Source organism: Bombus impatiens, unplaced genomic scaffold, assembly GCF_000188095.3.
Source record: "Bombus impatiens unplaced genomic scaffold, BIMP_2.2 scf_0027, whole genome shotgun sequence".
Taxonomy (NCBI): domain Eukaryota; kingdom Metazoa; phylum Arthropoda; class Insecta; order Hymenoptera; family Apidae; genus Bombus; species Bombus impatiens.
In genome coordinates, this window is record NT_176446.1 from 559,949 (window position 1) to 577,754 (window position 17,806).

General features: G+C 36.8%; 1 protein-coding gene across 7 annotated transcripts in view; it reads left to right on the forward strand.

The window, feature by feature from the left end:
• Nucleotides 1-962: 962 nt before the first annotated feature.
• LOC100744754 (QRFP-like peptide receptor) overlaps nt 963-17,806 on the forward strand; it is a 78,810-nt gene continuing 61,966 nt past the window's right edge. For all 7 annotated transcript variants that reach the window (XM_012386184.3, XM_012386200.3, XM_033320982.1 and 4 more), the window contains exon 1: nt 963-1,138. The gene's annotated coding sequence lies outside the window, so the exon portion shown is untranslated. The remainder of the gene's footprint in view (nt 1,139-17,806) is intronic.

A 17,806-nucleotide genomic window follows, 5' to 3' on the forward strand; every position in this document is an offset into this window, starting at 1 on the left:
CTTAGCTTAATAATGTTATATATGTCGGAGTGTCATCGGGTGTAAAGTTGTGGGCGGCCGAGATATCTTCTCGGGAATTAGCCATGGATGCGGTACGACACGATACGGGTGCGATTTATTACGATAAGGTGGTTGTTACAATCAGTGCGATTATTTACGACGATTACGTACTCCCGAAGCAAATGACAATGGCTCCAGATTTGTTAACGAATCCACGGTACACGGGATGGCAAGTAATCGGGTCGGGTAACTTCTCTATAACTCAGTCCACAACTCGTACGACTAACTAACAAAGCTCTCCCTCAATCCCAATGAGACTGTCCTTATGTCCCCACTTCTCGGGTCAATCCTTGTTTTCAAGGAGAGTCATATAATCATTCCGTACCTCTGTCAGGTACGCGTCCCTCCCGTGACCGTGGTTATGTCCAGTGACCCGTCATGTCACCCTAAACCCGAATTAGTCATTAAGCCAAGTTGGAACATTAAAAGTTATTTTCTTATTTTTATTGCTTAAACATAAAAATCTTGATTATGATATTGGGGGTTTTCCCATCTCCGACATATATAACACTACTAAAATTTTAAAATTATCGTTTCTTTAACTATTTATTTCATAAAATCTTATATCATGTAATAATCAGATACATTTAGTAAAACAGTTGATAATAAACGATTTCGAATTTTATCATTACAATGACAATTGGAATTTAGATGGTCGATCTCCCGATAATTTAAAGAATCATAGCAAAGACAATCGTTATTTTCGAATATTAATGTTCTTTATTTGTTCATTTCTCTTTTGTTAATTTCAGATCACACAAGGCTTGGTTCGAGTGTTACGAAAAGCATCGGCTGTCTTCGTTCGGCGTTCGTAAGCTTTCGCTCTCGTTCGGGGTAAGTCGGGTTGGCGGGTAGTTTCGTGGTCGCACTCGCATGGTTTCGTCCGGCTTTCAGTTTATAGATACCGCTCTGTGAAGAAGCATCGCGACGTGATTGTCATCGAATTTCGAACTTTCTTTCGTGATTATTGAACAGTCAGCGACAGGAATTTAATAAGTGATTTCAAGCCGTGGCAGCAGACAACGTTGTGCAGTATGTCAAAGCGTCGTTTAGTTATTTTCTCCGCCATTTTACCAAGGTACTGTCTAAAGTAAACGAACCATTTTTGTTTATGTTAAATAATCGGATCATTTAATTTAAACATTAACTATTAAAGTTCATATCATAACTTGTTACTGATGATTAGATTGGGGTTAGGTTTTCTACGCATATGTAGGAAATATGAAGGTGTAGAATTACACAGATTGTACATAGAAAATATTCAATGTATAGTGCATTCTATAATACTTGATAAGTAAACAAATTTTCTAACGAGAATCTACTTCCTTTAATTATATCCTCAAAAATACGAATTGACAGAAAAACGTCAGTTTATTGATAATTTATTAGTAATCATTATTGGCTGTTTACCATGTAGTCTATATAATTTCGCAGTTTTTCAGCTTGAAAGATTTTTACATAGTATGATATCTGTTGTTGATTTTATGGCGTGAAAGCTTTTCTCGACCAGTTTAACGTCAAGATGTCAAGATAAAGCTTTTAATAGCTGTAGGGCATGTTAACACGTGAAATTTGATATACGCTGTTACTTTCGATTTCTGAAAATTTTCGCGATATAACCGCCAAACCGATTATTTCGCGATTACGTGTTATTAGTATCAAGCTAGAAATTTGCTGTTTTAATTAATTAGTGGCTCGTACAATATTGGTAGCCCGAGACACTTTAAAAGTAATTTATAAAGTAAGTATATAATAATTATCTTCAGGATCATTAGATTTCTATCGAATTATCCCCAATTAGAAGTCGTGTGTGTTAAATTTAATTAATGAAATACCCCGAGTTTTTAACATCAAACGTATGTTGTATTCTCTTTTTCGAAGATTTCGTTTTATTTTCACACCACTAAACGAGAGAAATTTCATGAAACCGCGTTAGCCATCTGGCGTTCTCAGAAGCTCGAGGTCGACGAGAAAAGATTTTTTTTTTTCAAGGGTGTAATAATGCTCCAGGCACGGTTCGCGAATAAGAACTTTAGAAAAACAGGGCGGGTTTTGTGCGTATTTGACATTGGAGTTACGCTTGATGGATACACGCTTGTGTATATTATTGTACGAATGTAAATAAAATAGCGTGATGGAGTGGAGTCGAGTAAGTTGCAGATTAAGATGGAAAGAAATAAAAACACGAAAACATTGAAACTCTGTACACTTGAGCGATCACCACAGTAAAAATTATTATTACATTTCCTTTTCACTTTAAGATAATATCAAAAAGGGAGAGAAAATATGATACATATATTATTTTACTACTACTATATCATATTTCCTTTATGTTTTCTTAAAGTATTATTACTACAGTTTTATTTACTTCATAATCCTTGCGTCAGGATGACCCAGTTTTATAGCATAAAGCTATAATATATCTTAATCGCTTGTTATATGTCATATTGCATCATGTTCTATATTCATCTACTTACAGTTACAAAAGGATCTTCATACACCTTACAAAAATGTTATTTTTGTTTAAATGAAGCATATACTATCATGTATAATAACACATTTATTCCTTAACACGTAAAATAATAATAGAAGAGGCTTTAGTCTTCTTGCAGTGAAATTTAGTACAATTTTATTCTAATAAAAATTGTATAGGATGTACGAAGATTCGTGTGACTGACTGTAGTACGATTTCTATCCTATCATCGTCCAATTAATACTATTTTGTATGTCGTAGATATCGATCTTCGAATAATTTGTCGTATCTTGTTATTTTAGTATTCTCCTCTTTTTTTTTATCTATAAATGCTTGTTTTCTATACCTGATATGAATATTTCCTTTGTTTACGACAATTCAGAGCTTAATTCTGCATAAACTATGTTTTTCGTTATCTCTTATCAGTCGTACGAGACATTAGAAAATTATAGCTATTTGCAAGTTTGTGGGATATCGAAATTAATTTGTCAAATACTAAGAACTCGGTGCACGCTAGATTTGCATTCTGATTATATTTACAAATTGTTGTTTCTCTTTGGGAAACTCACGATTGTTGTTGGCTTCGGATGAAGCGTGATTGAAATTGTTTCGGAGTTTTGTTTTCTGTACGAACTTCGTAGCTTTGTTGTCTTTGCCAGCTAATCACGTGGAATACCGTAACCACAATGAGAGATTACCAGACGAACCAGATTCATTCGATAAAGTTCCATTGATCGTACTTTCCCAATATTCATCGTGAAAACTGTCCCAATTCCAATCGAGTTTTAAAACTTATCCAATATCGATTAAAATTTTGATCACATTTATTAAATTGCTATTTTATCAAACCACTTTATATTCTATTTATATTAAATCGTGGAAATTTCGTTTCATTTTAATTATATTTGGAAATTATACCAGATTAATTAAATTAGCTGATGCATGGAAAAGAACGTCTGCGAAAGCTTTCATTTCATTTCAATTTTTCTATTCTATTGCTTAATCTTCGTGTTTAATCCTCTCAAGAATAAAATATTTTTACTTTTAAACTTTCCGCTTCGCCTAATTAACTTTAAAGTTGCTCGAATGATCCGAGTCTCCGATACGTTGTACATAGGCGATGAGACATTTATTACACTAATTGACGGAAAAATTCTTCGCTACCTAGAACTCCAAGCAAGATAATAATGCTTAAGAAGTTGGTAATTTCTTGGTGATTCTTCAGATTTGTTTCACTTCAGTTAATTCCGACGGCGAAGGCACGATGATCTTTGACTCGTGCGTATTTATTTTACGTTTATTATTTTCCCTATATCTAACAACTATCCGTCTTCACATAATATTCGTTGAAATATAAAATTCATGTCAACTTGTACAGACCCCAAAAAGATTAGCAAGAGAGAAAGAAGCAAGTTAAAAGATAAAAAATCCTTATCATAATCGTTTCTCAGCTTTATTGGCATAGAACGAAGTAAAATAGGGTGCGTATTTGATGCTCGTCGCCAATTATCCAACCTCCACTGGGCAATGGTTAACGCGGAAAGTAGATTAAGTTACTCGTAACGTAACAAATCAAGGACACACGACACAATCGTATAATTAATTCCCTGGTGGTCGTCGATGTGCATATCTCGATGGACGTTCGATCTACGGCGTTTTCGATAATACGCGCGTATCTCATACCCTCCGATCCTTCCTCGTTCGATTGGGTCTTCCGCAGTACTGAGAATTCGTTTGTGTCTCCCCTCTACGGAAACGTAAACGCGGACAGTACAGAGAATATTGGGAAACGGCCGTGGTTACGTGGAATATGTGATAAATGGGAAAATGATGCATATCGCGAGCTAGGCGTAGCTTCTCTGCAGAGACGTAAATTATTCGCTAGCGTTTTACTCGTAGGACGGCAAATAAATTTCCACGCTTTACCACTCTCGTTTTTCATAAATCTCCGACGTGACTTTGAAATCGGTCTGCTTTATTACGTGTGCGCGGTGTTGATGATGCGCTGGCCGATAGGAATCACGTTATTCGGTAATCGATGCAAATATATCGCTCGAGAGCATCGCTTTATCGTCTGTAGCGTACGACGCTTCCCGTGACGAGTCAAGAGCAATTCCCTCGTCAATCGAGACATGGAAACGAGCTTTTATTTAACGAGTTGCGCGATTCTACTTGAAACTATTCGGAACAGTTAGACGATTGCGTTCGGGTAACAAAGTACTAGGCTTCTCTGAATGTTCTGTTTCATGCCTGATTGAAGTGCACGAGAATCATTTATTGCGAATATCTGCGAAATAACGGAACGCAATATTCCTACGAATATTATTTCTAGTTGGCCATTAAACGTGGTAATGGAAGAGAAATATCCAGATAAAATTGTCAATTAAAAAGTGTCGTCTCTGTATAAAACGGTACACCAGACCAAAAAGCTGTAATTATGTAGTTGAATCGTTCTATTTCTTCGTTTCATTTTCGTGTTCATAAAACGTTTTTCAATATGCAGAGCATTTATACGCGCGATCAACGAGATAAGTAATTTATTGTACTTCTGCAGCAAACAATTTGCGGTTATCGAAGGAATATCGAACGATGAGATGGATTATGAAAATGATTTTATAGCACGCAAATTGGAAATTTCGAAGTTTTTCATTAAATTAGGAAAGATCATGCGTGTGTGAGTTAACGGAGAAAGGATGAATAAATCATCGTATTGAAACTTTGACCTCGATCAACAATACAAAAAGAAGTCGACAACAGAAAAACTGGAAATGTCATTAATTGTTGCTAAAGGTGTGGAATCGGTCTCATGAAAGATGCAGGAAACTTTTTGTAGATCGTTGAATCTCTCGAATACGTTTTTACCGCGATTACTATTGGCAAACTCGATAGGTATAAAGGTAGATCGCACGTGTCAGAGGCTCGTAAATAGAATCTCGCGTAAGTGTAGGTTGAACACGTGTGGTACCTGGTCCGGCAATCATAAATCAGAAGAACGCGTATTTTCCACCATTGTGCGATCGTCTTTTAGCTAAATATCAGAAGCAGGCCGAACTGGGAACTTTTTCCTGACTTTTACAATCCGGTAACCGAAATTCTCCGAGGAAACATTTTTCTTGATGAAGTATTTTCGAATTTCCGAATATCTCGTGTCCTCGACGATATTGTCAAACTTCAAAGATTTATATCGAAATAAATATCTCTTTCTTTGTAATTTATTTCTTCCACGTCGTTTCTCTAATTTATTCCGCGTTTTAGTTCGTCATTTATTTTCGGTTTGGAGATCCAGCGTTTCATTTGCAATTTATAGTAAGCAAATAATAGCATTTCGAGCAAATTATATATGTCAGAGATGAAAGGACACCGGAGCCTTCCCTCTGGAATTTCGGGAAAATCCGTAATTGTAATCAAAGCTTACAGTTATAATTAAACAATTTGCCGTCATTCTGCCTAATTGTACTTGTTCGCGATTTGTGACAATAAACTTGGGCTCGAGGCGACCATCAGCCGCTGAACGTAGCCGTGGTCAACGGGACTGGCGCTTCATCTAACAAACGTATGGAGCGATAGTATGACTCTCGTTAAAAGAAATACCCATAGAGGTACCTGACAGTAAAACATTCCAACGGTTCCTTCGGACAATGAATACCAGATGTTGAGGCACCTACACGGCACAGGTGCAGTTAGCCTGAGGACCTGCTATAAAACCTGGGGTTTTTGATAATTAACATTGTTCAAACGGACAGGCAGCCTTTGTCCCAAATTGATTAATTGACAGCAACGTCAATTTCCCTTACTTTCGGAACGAGGGCTATACTCGACGAATCCGATGATCTCGTGTCTTTAGACAGGCCCCATCATAGTTTTCCTCGGTGGCATCATCGGGACGAAAGAATGGATCTATCTTGCGATCTCATCGACGAAGAGAGTAACGCCTTACGATCTGTGAGTATTGTGTCAGCAAGTATATCTATCCTCCCGTTGACCGTGGATTCGTTATCGAACCTAAGACCAACGTCACTAGTATCGCGAGTGCCGAACTACCGCGGTTGATTGCCGAATCGGTAGTATCCATACTCGTATTACCAGGCCGTACCTTCGTTATAATCCAGCGATGGCCCATTCCAATGAAGGTCTAGCAAACGCCCACAACTCTATTCCTGACGCTTCTCCGACATATATGAATACTACAGATGAAGAATACGAAGAAGAAGCACCGTAAAATTCCGACAATAGACAAAAATGGATTTTGACAGATTTTCAACAAGATTTTCGAAATTCTCGTCATTTGTAAGTTTCTCATCTTTATGGAGCATGGAACGATCGCAAACTTTTGGCCTGTGCAATAGTTTCAATTCCAATAACGCTTTGATCTGTTTATACGAATCCAGTTCACCAAATACACTGTTCCTCTTGAACAAAACTGCTTCTGTAAACAAATTCTCTACTAATCGAGCAAACAGAAGCGAAGAAATCCTATACCATTGATGTATCGATATACCATTCGTACGATACTGCAATGAAAATTGATTTGAAGAGGAACATTAAAAGAATATGCAGACGCAACGAGGGAATTCAGAAGAACAACCTTCCAATTATTTCGAGCAGTGTATACGCTAGAGATTTTTTCTCTGAAGAATATTATGATTGACTTTATCACGGTTATTTCGCAAAGCACCGTTGCAAATTTACGTGCGTACGGTCTACGGCAAGACTTCGCCCTGCCATGTCCTATAAATACTGGTTTATTGCCAACACATGGCGTAGATGCATAAATTGTGCTTCGTTATGGAAGTTTCAGCCGATGTTGATCATGGAACGGTCAAACGGCCGGACAAATTAAGTTCATCTGAAAACTACTCTCGTACTTCGTTTCTCGAACCGCCTTTGAAGTTGCGCTACACTCGTTAACTCTTGCTATTCCGTGCTGTTTAATTAACCCTTTTCCATTAACGTTGATCACCTTCGTTCGCAATCGAATATCGCGCTCTTTGTAAATCAATTCGTCTACAAATCCGCGTTTCGCTCTTTATAATTATACCGTGGATTTTTAAGCGTTTATGGGACGTTCGAAGGTATTGAAATGCACAGAGCGCATATACAGGGTGGTTGGTAACTGGTGGTACAAGCGGAAAGGGGGTGATTCTACGCGAAAAAATAAGTCGAAAATATAGAATAAAAAATTAAAAAAAATTTTTTTTTTTTTTAATTTTTCCATTGAGATCCGTTTAATTTTTCCATCTACAGTGAGATCCGTTATAACGAGACGCGATAAAGTGCACGCGTACCGAGCGAAAATTCAAAGTCGATTTTCGCGAAAACAAAGCCTCATAAGAAAAATTTTTATTCCATATTTTCGACTTCTTTTTTCGCGTAGAATCACCCCGTCTCCGCTTGTACCACCAGTTACCAACCAGTCTGTATATCGTGCAAAATTATTTAAGACATTTAGAGTATATCGTTTATTACAATATTGAGTAAATGAGATAAATTTTTACTTAGAATCTATATATTTAGCGACCCTTGTAAAACTATAAAATTACATAAACATCAGCATTCTACTAATATCATATAATACATCAATTTGTCAATATAACATCAAGCGGATACATCATGCATTGAACGCGTTTCTAGTCTAGGAGACTGCTATTGATCCTTTAAGTATATTTTCATAAATCCCATAAATTCCTCGCAATCTTCGTGCTATTTACAATCGTAAAACATATTTCTGCCGAGGTCGCATTTCTTTATTTGTATTCATAAAAACACGGATTTGCATAAATATCTGCAGACTAGTTATAGTCTATCACGAGGCCTGCGAACGAAGGAAAGTTGGTAACGTGGTTTTAATATGGTGCGGATTGCGCAACGCGATTCTCTTATCGGTAACGTAAGCAAATGCTGTTTAGAAATTGTTATAATAATTACGCAACTATCGTCAGATAACGCTCGATAGAAAGTTCGTACGAATTGTTCCATCCGGCGGATCCAGCATCATTAGCTTCTCTATATCTGTCGATCGATTCGTAATTTGTCACAGGCTGTCGGACACTGAGATCAAACCGATCGAAAAAGGCGTCATTACGCCAACAGGCTACTCTCGTCATCGAAAATTCGCTTCTAAGCCAAGAAATTCACACTCGCTTGGCAAGAAGCCCGTCCACTATCGACACCGACGCGCATCTTCAAGACGAAGAAACCAGCCGTTTTCTCTTTTCATTTTGCATCTATCTTCTAGTGACAGACGGTCTCCGCTTGTGTGTAATATTAAGCGCATGTTCGCGTATTTTAGGTACTGGTGATCTGCTATGATTTGTAAGCAGTTTTTAGACAGTTTAATTTTTTTAGAATTGGGAAAATAAATGTTGGCAGTGGGCTGTACTTTTAGGAGCATTTCTGGAACATTTCATCGCCGGTCTAATTTAAGGTGTAATTGAAGTAAATATTAATAGTACGGGGTGTTAACATTTTTACTTTTAGTCAAATTTTAAGTAACTTAGTCTCGTAGAGAAAGAAAAAGAAGAGGCATCTGTGAGTGTAATTTACAGTATAATCTACTTGAAATTAGTAACACAAAATTTTTAATCTAGCGAAATTTTAATTGGCACACGCATGTAGAAAGTTGGAGAGTCTGATTTCACATTGATTTAATTCTTGATTTAGTAATGTTTCGATTAACGTAAATACGCAAAAGATGGAAAAGAGGCGAGATTGAATTAAAACGAACTGATTAACGAATCAATTTAACTTCTGTCAAAAGTAAACGCGTCGTCGCGAGTTAAAGTAGTCTCGCAACGTATTCTTAGCGTCTATCTCTGTTTCATTTACTACATCGAACTATTTATGCCATTCGCTATCTTAAATTCGAAACTCTGAATGAAACTGGCACGCGTTAAATGAAAGTCAATTAAGTTGAATTCGATTCGAAAATTGTTCGTTTTAGCGACGAGGAAGTTTCAGAGTTAAATCGAAATTCGTGTGAGTTTCACGTGGACCACGATGTGTCGATTAAGCGTTTAAGCGAGAAAATCGTGTAAAACTTCGCACCAACCGGATTGTTACAAAATTATCGCTAATGTCTTTTAAATGGCGTAGCAATTTTCAATTAACGTGACCCACGCATATCGAACTACCACAATTATCCTTTCTATTTGATTTACTAATGTAAGACAATTGTTCATTGAAATTACAGTTTCTTTCGCATAATTACCCGTTGTTTCCAGCTATATTCTTTGGTAGTAATTATTTTACGATGTGATCAATCATCCATCGATTTTTTTCCATTTATTTACCTCTTATTAACGCGTAAAATTTTTTTTACAGAAGTCTCACGTATATAATTATTTGATAATTGCATGATCAAACTGATTGTTGTTTGATGTCTTGGAAAAATTGTAGAAATTTTTTTTCTTTTACCTTGAACGTAGATTAGTCGTTACACTCGATAGATGCTCAGCTGATGCTTCAAAAAATTCTCTGTTCGACGTGTCCCTCGCGTTTCTCAATTTTACTAAAATACCGAAACACATTGAAAGCGAGGTAGTCCTAATTCGATGTTCAGAGTTTGTAGTTGCTATTATGCGAGCTGAATGCCTTTTCTTCACCAGGCTTTATCACCAGGCTAAAATTAGCGCGGTTAACGAGCTTCGTTTTTTGCAACCAGTTCATATAGAAAGGCTCGTCGAACGGAACGCCGGAAATTTGGCGCAAGCTCTGTCGCTCCGTCGCGTGTCATTTTCGTGATTGTTCGTGGCAGAGATTGAACCGTGTCTGACATAAGTCTACGTATATTTTCCCTCTGTTTTGCTCCAACTCGCTGTCACATCCTTTTCGTACAATTTATCGCTTCGAAGTTTCAGCTGTACGAGTTAGTACGCGAACCTAACTCGTGCAAAAGATGCCACATTCGTGGTAAATGGAAAGTGAGATGCGAGATGAATGCAGTTTGGTTAGTGCAGGAAATTATGGGCCATTAGTGAAACGAATTATACGAAAAAGGACAGACGGCTGCGATTGTTCTTGGAATCTATTGTTTCTTGAATTCGATTTTTCATTCAGATCTACATTCGGAGACGTTATTTTTAGGTGCCTTTTAAAAAATGATCGGATAATTATAGACTAAGGAATTCCGAATTTTATATGTCTGTTCATATTTCAAGAAAATGCAGCCTGACATTTATACAGTTGTCTTTATTATGTATTACTTAAACTGTTACATATTTCTCACAATATGCTATCCTGAACGCCTGCCACGAATTATGTTAGTCTATTTATTCGAAACAGGAAAATGAAAAATAATCTTGATCTTAATAATCTCAAAATAATAGCCAGAAGCAAAAATATCCATTTTTATCACAAATTTTATCGACTTCTTTGGATAATAAAAGAAAACTATTGCAGACGTCGAACATTGATATAATTTTAATACGGCTGATAAATAGATATCCAGTTTGATATATAAATACAATTTGGAAGAGTTGAGAAACCATGGCAGTCGGTTCTTGTAACTCTGCCACTTCACCGAATTCACATGTAGGTGTTTAGAAACAAGCGCACAATTTTTCAGGAGAATCCAATTGGTAAAAGATATCAATTTATTGACTCCTCTAAGTAGAATACGACCTGTAGCTTTCAAACGTGTGCATTGTTAATTAAACTTTCTTTTGTCTGATGAAACCCTGAAATTCTACTGTATTCATTACATGTAAGTGCAGGTGCATTTCTCTGGGAATCAATGAAAGTTCAATTAGGAAGGTCGCTGTCCAACTCCATTATTCGAATCGAGACTAAAGAAAATCGCTTTCGTGTTCGATCGCAGCATGCACGCTATTTGATCGAATGCAATTACTATTCCTCAAGCACCATTTATTTTTCGGTTTCGGTTTCCTATAGCGAAACCGATGACGAATTTGATGAAATTCCGATACGAGATAAAAATTCAGGATACGATATCATCTAATCACTTGCATATTCTAGTTCGCGTAATTTGTCGAATTTCGCCAGAGAAACGATAGAGAAAATTGGCTTCGAGATAGTTTGCGATCCAAAGAACGAAAGTTTGCGAAGGAAAATTTACTCCTCTGCCAGAGGTGACCTTTTTCTTTGCTTTCCACGGTGTTTTCGACGCACTAAACTCTGCCTCGTGTATCTAATGCACCGATAATCACACACGAGGATCGTTCGTGCGATGAACAAGCATCGTATAATCGAGCTTCGGAAATTCATTAACAGAGAGAATGCGGAACGCCCATTGGAATGCATATTCATTCTATCGTGTTGTTCATGGTGCACAAGAAAGCAAGTGTCGTGCAAACTTTTTCTTCTCACTGAGCATTTGAAACCTCAACGAAGTTATGTTTCAGCTTACACGAGGATATATTGAAAAATTAGACATTAATATTTCACTAAAATATTTCTTTAACGAGACGTTATTATTCTCGTGCAAAGCTTTGAAGTACCTTCTGCTTTTTAAATGAATTTTTTTCGCATGGTTTTCATATAAAATGATAATTATCATTTCTAACTATGATTAATTATAGTTTCAACCTAGCACGCTTTAAACTTTTGGAAGCGATTATATATGGATATAAGAATGATAACTGGACATAAATTTTTTAATCAAACGTATAACGACTACATTAGCGGAAAGAAATGCTCTAATTTCGCTATTTCGTCTTACGAGACCTTTTTGCAATAAGCCTTCTTCCAATAAGCCAATATTTTTATTAGCAAGTTTCTCGCCGATTCCGATCTTTCAGAATCGTTAAGTCTGCATCGCTAGATTACACGATCTATATCTTCATTTTCAAAATTACATTTACATTTTGATTGTCTGTAATATCGGCGCGTTAGGAGAAGCAGCTAAGTTATATTGTAGCAGTCAGCTTTAATCTGGTTTATCGCAACGACAAACTCTCTGTCTAGTTTTCTCTGTGTGTAGTATGGTACTTTAGAACTTCGTTGTTTTGCCTTTATTTTGTAAATCGCGCACATCAAGCGCTAATTCTAATTTCATTCAATGGACGATACAATCAGGCTGGAATTTACATTTTTCAATCTCTCGTTGTTAATTGAAGCTGTCGCCTCTGCTAAAGATTCTTTATGGAAACTCGTCAATCTTCTTTTATGGTTAGCTCTACGTTCACCGAGAGGTAACAAGTTAAACGTCTACTCGATTATAAAATCGTTTAGCGAAACAAACCGCTATTTAAAATTATATGCATTGCATAATTCGACGATGCAAATGTAGATTCGTTCCGAAATTAATTCAATGCAGCACCGAGCCAAAGAGTCTGATAAGATAACGAACGTTATATTTTAGAGGTAATCGGGGGATTTCACGTTTCGATGCGTTTAACACGTTGATTGCCACGCGAATTTTATATATTTTGTCGTGATAGCCGCGCTAGATCGAAATATAATAATTTCATTGCGTAACATTTACCGTATAATATCATCGTAACATTTCACTGTATAATATTTAATTGTTGCAAAATACTTATATACTCTATTTGCACATTTTTTCATAATGTTATCTAAGTCATTGACATTGCGGAAAATTTATGAAATCAGTTTACGAAATTCGTTTTACTAGTCATTTTAAAAAATTGACTAAGCGGTGATCATCGCGGCAAAGAACGTGTTAAACGCGAGGGCGTTTCCACTCCGTTACGCTAAAAACGATATTTTTTTACTTTTCACGATGGTCGAAAGTAACAGAAAAAGGAATTTTATTTCATCAGAGTCTTCTTCCGTGCAATTAACCCGATTTCAAGTACGTCTCACTGTGCTTTCTATTTTAGCGCAGTTGTGATTCGAGTATTCTTAGTTTTGAAGTTGGTGAATATAAAGTAGATATATATTCACAATTCAACTCGTATATATGAGCGCGTATATATCCAACACGAAACTCCATTCATTTTGGAGTTAATTCAGTCTGCTCGACGTGAGACAGGAAAAATACATTAGCTTAGGATTGGGTCGTTGTGGAGGTTGCTATAGCGAGATGTTGAACTACATTGTAGTTTTGTATCTGAGGGTCAGATTCCTTTGTTTCTATTACTTTTCAACAGAGCGGAAGAACAATTAAACGTGTGTTCGTACGTTTCTCCGCGCATGCAAGAAAAGTGAAATTATTTTTCCTCGATGAAAACAACGGGAGAGAGGGGAGGATAAAGGAGCAGGAAGTTAACGACGATCGAAGGAAATTATTTGAAGGGAGGAAGGAAGGTAATGGGAAGGAAAGATAGAAAGGAAGAAAGGCTTATGGGAGGGAAAGAGCGGGAGGGAAGGAAAGGTGAGGGTGAAGAAGTCAGAAAGAAAAGAAGGAAGGAAATAGAAGAAAAAATAGTTTACGAGTTTTCAATCGCAAAGGAACGACAGGACGGTACGATGAAAAGAAAATTTAGAAGAAAGTAAGGGAAGGAAAAACGGAGAAAGATGTAGAAGAAAAGAAAAGAGAGAAAACCATTACTAAGCATCTATTTATTTACCTTTTTTTCTTACTGAATTCAGATCTAACACTCGCTCACGTAGCACCTTCACATGGTCTGCACTTTATGCTTTTTACAAAGTTCTAACCAGTAAAATGCTTGAAAATTTGTCTGCTCGAAAGAGCCGCGAATTGGTCTCTCATAACTCAATTTCCAGGAAAGCGGGTTTCGGTTATCCCGTTTTTCAAGTATGGAATTCATTATCGACTCAATAGAACAGCTAGAATACTTATGCAGGATTTACTAGAGGCCATTATATAGGATTTAGTACACTCTAGGCGAGCTCTTTTACGAATCGAGGCGTTTGCTTCAATTTAAGAAAACGCTTTGTCTTCGTTTTCCATTTGCTTCGCTTTCACGTTGATTTGTTATAGATTCCATCGAACATCTTTTTATTGTTCGCGATAACTGAGCCACAATTTTCCGGGTGCAGTCGTCTTGAATCGAGGAGAATCTTGAATCGGAGGTAGCGAATTTTATTATATTGGAAGATGGGAGAATTTTATTCATTAGCAGAAAGAATCCTATTACTTCCAGATTTATAACGGCAAACTTTCCCAAGAGAAAATAATTTTTCATGATGAATCGATAGTCGACTAAAGACAGCAGTAAGCTTTCGCTTTAACTTCGAAGCGTTCTCCTATTTCTAGCAATAATTATACTTATCGCACGAGACGAGCTTCCTCTAAGTTCTCCCGCGAAAAGTCACCACCTGCGAGGAATTCACATCGCAGTTTGCTATCGATAGTTGTAGAACTCAAAAAAAAAAAAAATATCAAATTTGCTTTGCAGTCGTTTCGTGACGCTGCAAGTGGAAAATCTCGCTGCTTTCGCGAATAGTGGCATATCTCGTGTTAAGTCAGTTTCGTAATGTCGTTGACATGACTCGTAAAGATTTCTTTGTAAATTCTAAAAAGCCTCTCATCTAAAATTTACATTTCGTGCCATTATCAATGCCGAGCAGCGATGTGATCTCTCTCGTCTCTCGAGTGTTTGCCTCCGGCCACGCGGTCACGGGGTCAATCGAGCTTTATTTCGGGATGCAGGAATCTTCACCATAAATCTTCTGGCGGTAAATGAAAGGTGGCATACCGCTACGTAAAAAAGTATCCGTCGAATTCACGAGCAATGGTTGATTATTGTTACGAGAGAATGAGCTACTTGAATCGTATCTTACATTTTTTATTACCTGTATTTTCCATTCACATTAACCTTGAATCGGTCTTTCCTTGAATCATAGAGATTTCAGATGTGAGGTAGGTTATTTAATTCTAAAGTGTTTGATTGTACTTTGTATTCTGTATCTCAAATGTCTTTATCGCGTGAAATCGAAAATACAAACTTGAATGATAACAAAATTAAATAATTCCATCCTCGCATCTTTATGACCATACTGTGGATGCTTGTACACTCTTGGGACATTTAACTCCTTAATCTACGATTTACGTTCGAGAATTTTGGGCCGAAAACGTAAACAAGCTATTATATATTATACATTATATCTAGCCCGATCATCTACTACGAGCTATGCCCATAATATTTACGTTTACGATCGTCGTACTACGGGCCTACGTAGTTGTAGGTTAAACGCGTAAAAGCGTACACAATATACACACATAAACAATATACACAATATCAGACACACGTATGTATACAAAAACTATTGGAAATGTACAGTACTTGTAACAATATGTAGTAAATCCATTATTTATATTGTATTTCATAAACATTAGTCGTGTTCGTAAGAGTACAAATGATGACTAACTTATACGACCTAACAACTACCAGTTCAGTATCATAAACACATCGAAATTTCAAAATCCACAAACAATCCCGAAATGGCCTAGTCTAAGTTATTAACAGGTTAACGAATGTCTCTGCCAATATTCGTCGTGTCATTCATCCTCAAAATGATCTGGACCATTTTGCCCTGGCAACCCTTCGTCACGTTTCCCTTTGTCAGATTCCCGATGCGATGCCTCGATAGATCGAGAATCGATGAATTGAAGCTCTCTCCGATGCGTATTAAACCATGAGTGCACTGTGGTTACATGCTCGCACCCAGGGGATTAAATCGAACGTGCCGTTGATTGACAAATTGTATTGCACCGGAACCTGTACTAAATTAATCGTTTCTGGTCGTTTGTAATTGTTTATGATCGTTTATGAATGGATTGCGGATTTTTACGTAATTTCAAATTTTTACGAAGGCTGCCGAATAAATGGAACTTGTATAGTAAATTTGTTTCGTCTACTAAAAATTATGACCCAACTTGGTACGTTTTATATACTTTCGCACGTTATGTATATGATAGTGGCAGCTGCAGTTTTATATTTATATGGATGTTATATGGATATTCGGGGAATCGAGCAAGCTGCAACGATCGAGAAAATGCAGACACGTTGTTTGAAACATCTACCGAATGTTCCAATGGATACTGCTAATTATCTGGTACGTTACGAAACAGGCAGAATAAAGCTGGAAAGTGTAATAATAGAAAGATCACATAAAGATCAGAAACATAAAGATCAAAATATTTCCTGAGAAAATATGTCAAATGGATGAGAATAGATTCCCTTGGAGGCGCCTAACAAAATTGAACGAGCTGGGTGGAAACAAAAATAACCCAAGGAAGTACAACTGGTATACATTAATAAAGGAGAAACATGCAGGAATAAAGAATGCAGAGATGTTAGAATTAAGTGAACGCGAGGAGATACCTCGTCGAATAAAAAAATATATAGAACAGAGTGGAAGTTAAAATATTCATAGAAGATGGACTAAGATCACTTGCTTCGAGATGTTGTTCGATACATAAGTGTGTTATGGGTCTGACAGACAAAGATTTCGATTCGACGATTGCTGAATTACAACTGGCAGGAAGACATAAATTCAATAATGGAAGAAAAGAAAGAAAGAATTAAGATAAGTGACGCGGATGATTCTCAACTATGCAATCTGAGAAGAAAGGAAACATTAAATCATATCGTATCTGTGAGCTCCAGTATCAGCAAGATTATGCGTAAAAAGATTATTAAAAAGGATATCCTGAATTGTGAAATATTAGAAATGTAAAGGAAGTAAGAAATATATTCCACTTTGTGCAAGAGATCATAAAAATGAGAAAATTAATGCTAATCGAATCGTAACAAAAATGAAGTTAGTACAATGAAGTGTGTATGTGGATATATTGGGCGTGTTTATGTGTGTTAATGGTTATATATATGTCGGAGTCAGGTTGGCATTTTACCGTCGCGAATGTAGCTAATATTTATCAGTACGAATGTGGATACTACAAGAGGCTATGAGTAATAGCAATAGGATGTTCGAGATAATGGTGACAACGAATTCAGGTTCGATAACGAATCCACAGGAGGACAAGTATCAACGTACTATTCGATTCGGATAACTTCTCGACAACTCAATCAGTAATTCGTCCAACGACTCACTAACAAACTAACCCTTTTCATGCAAAAGAAATTGTCCTTATATACTCCTGTCCTCGCTTTTCGGGTCAATCTTCGTTTTTAAGGAAAGCCATATAATCATTTTATACCTCTGTCAGGTACACGTTCCTCCCGTGACCGTGGCTACGTCCAGTGACCCGTTATGTCACTTCGAGCCCGAACCCATTGTCATAAAGTCAGATTGGAACATTAAAACTATTTCTTATTTTTATTATTTAAGTGCAGCTATAGTAAAAGTCTGGACTAGGGTATTGGGGATTTTCCCAATATTCCGGACGGGATGTCCCGATGTTCTTTCATCTCCGACATATATATG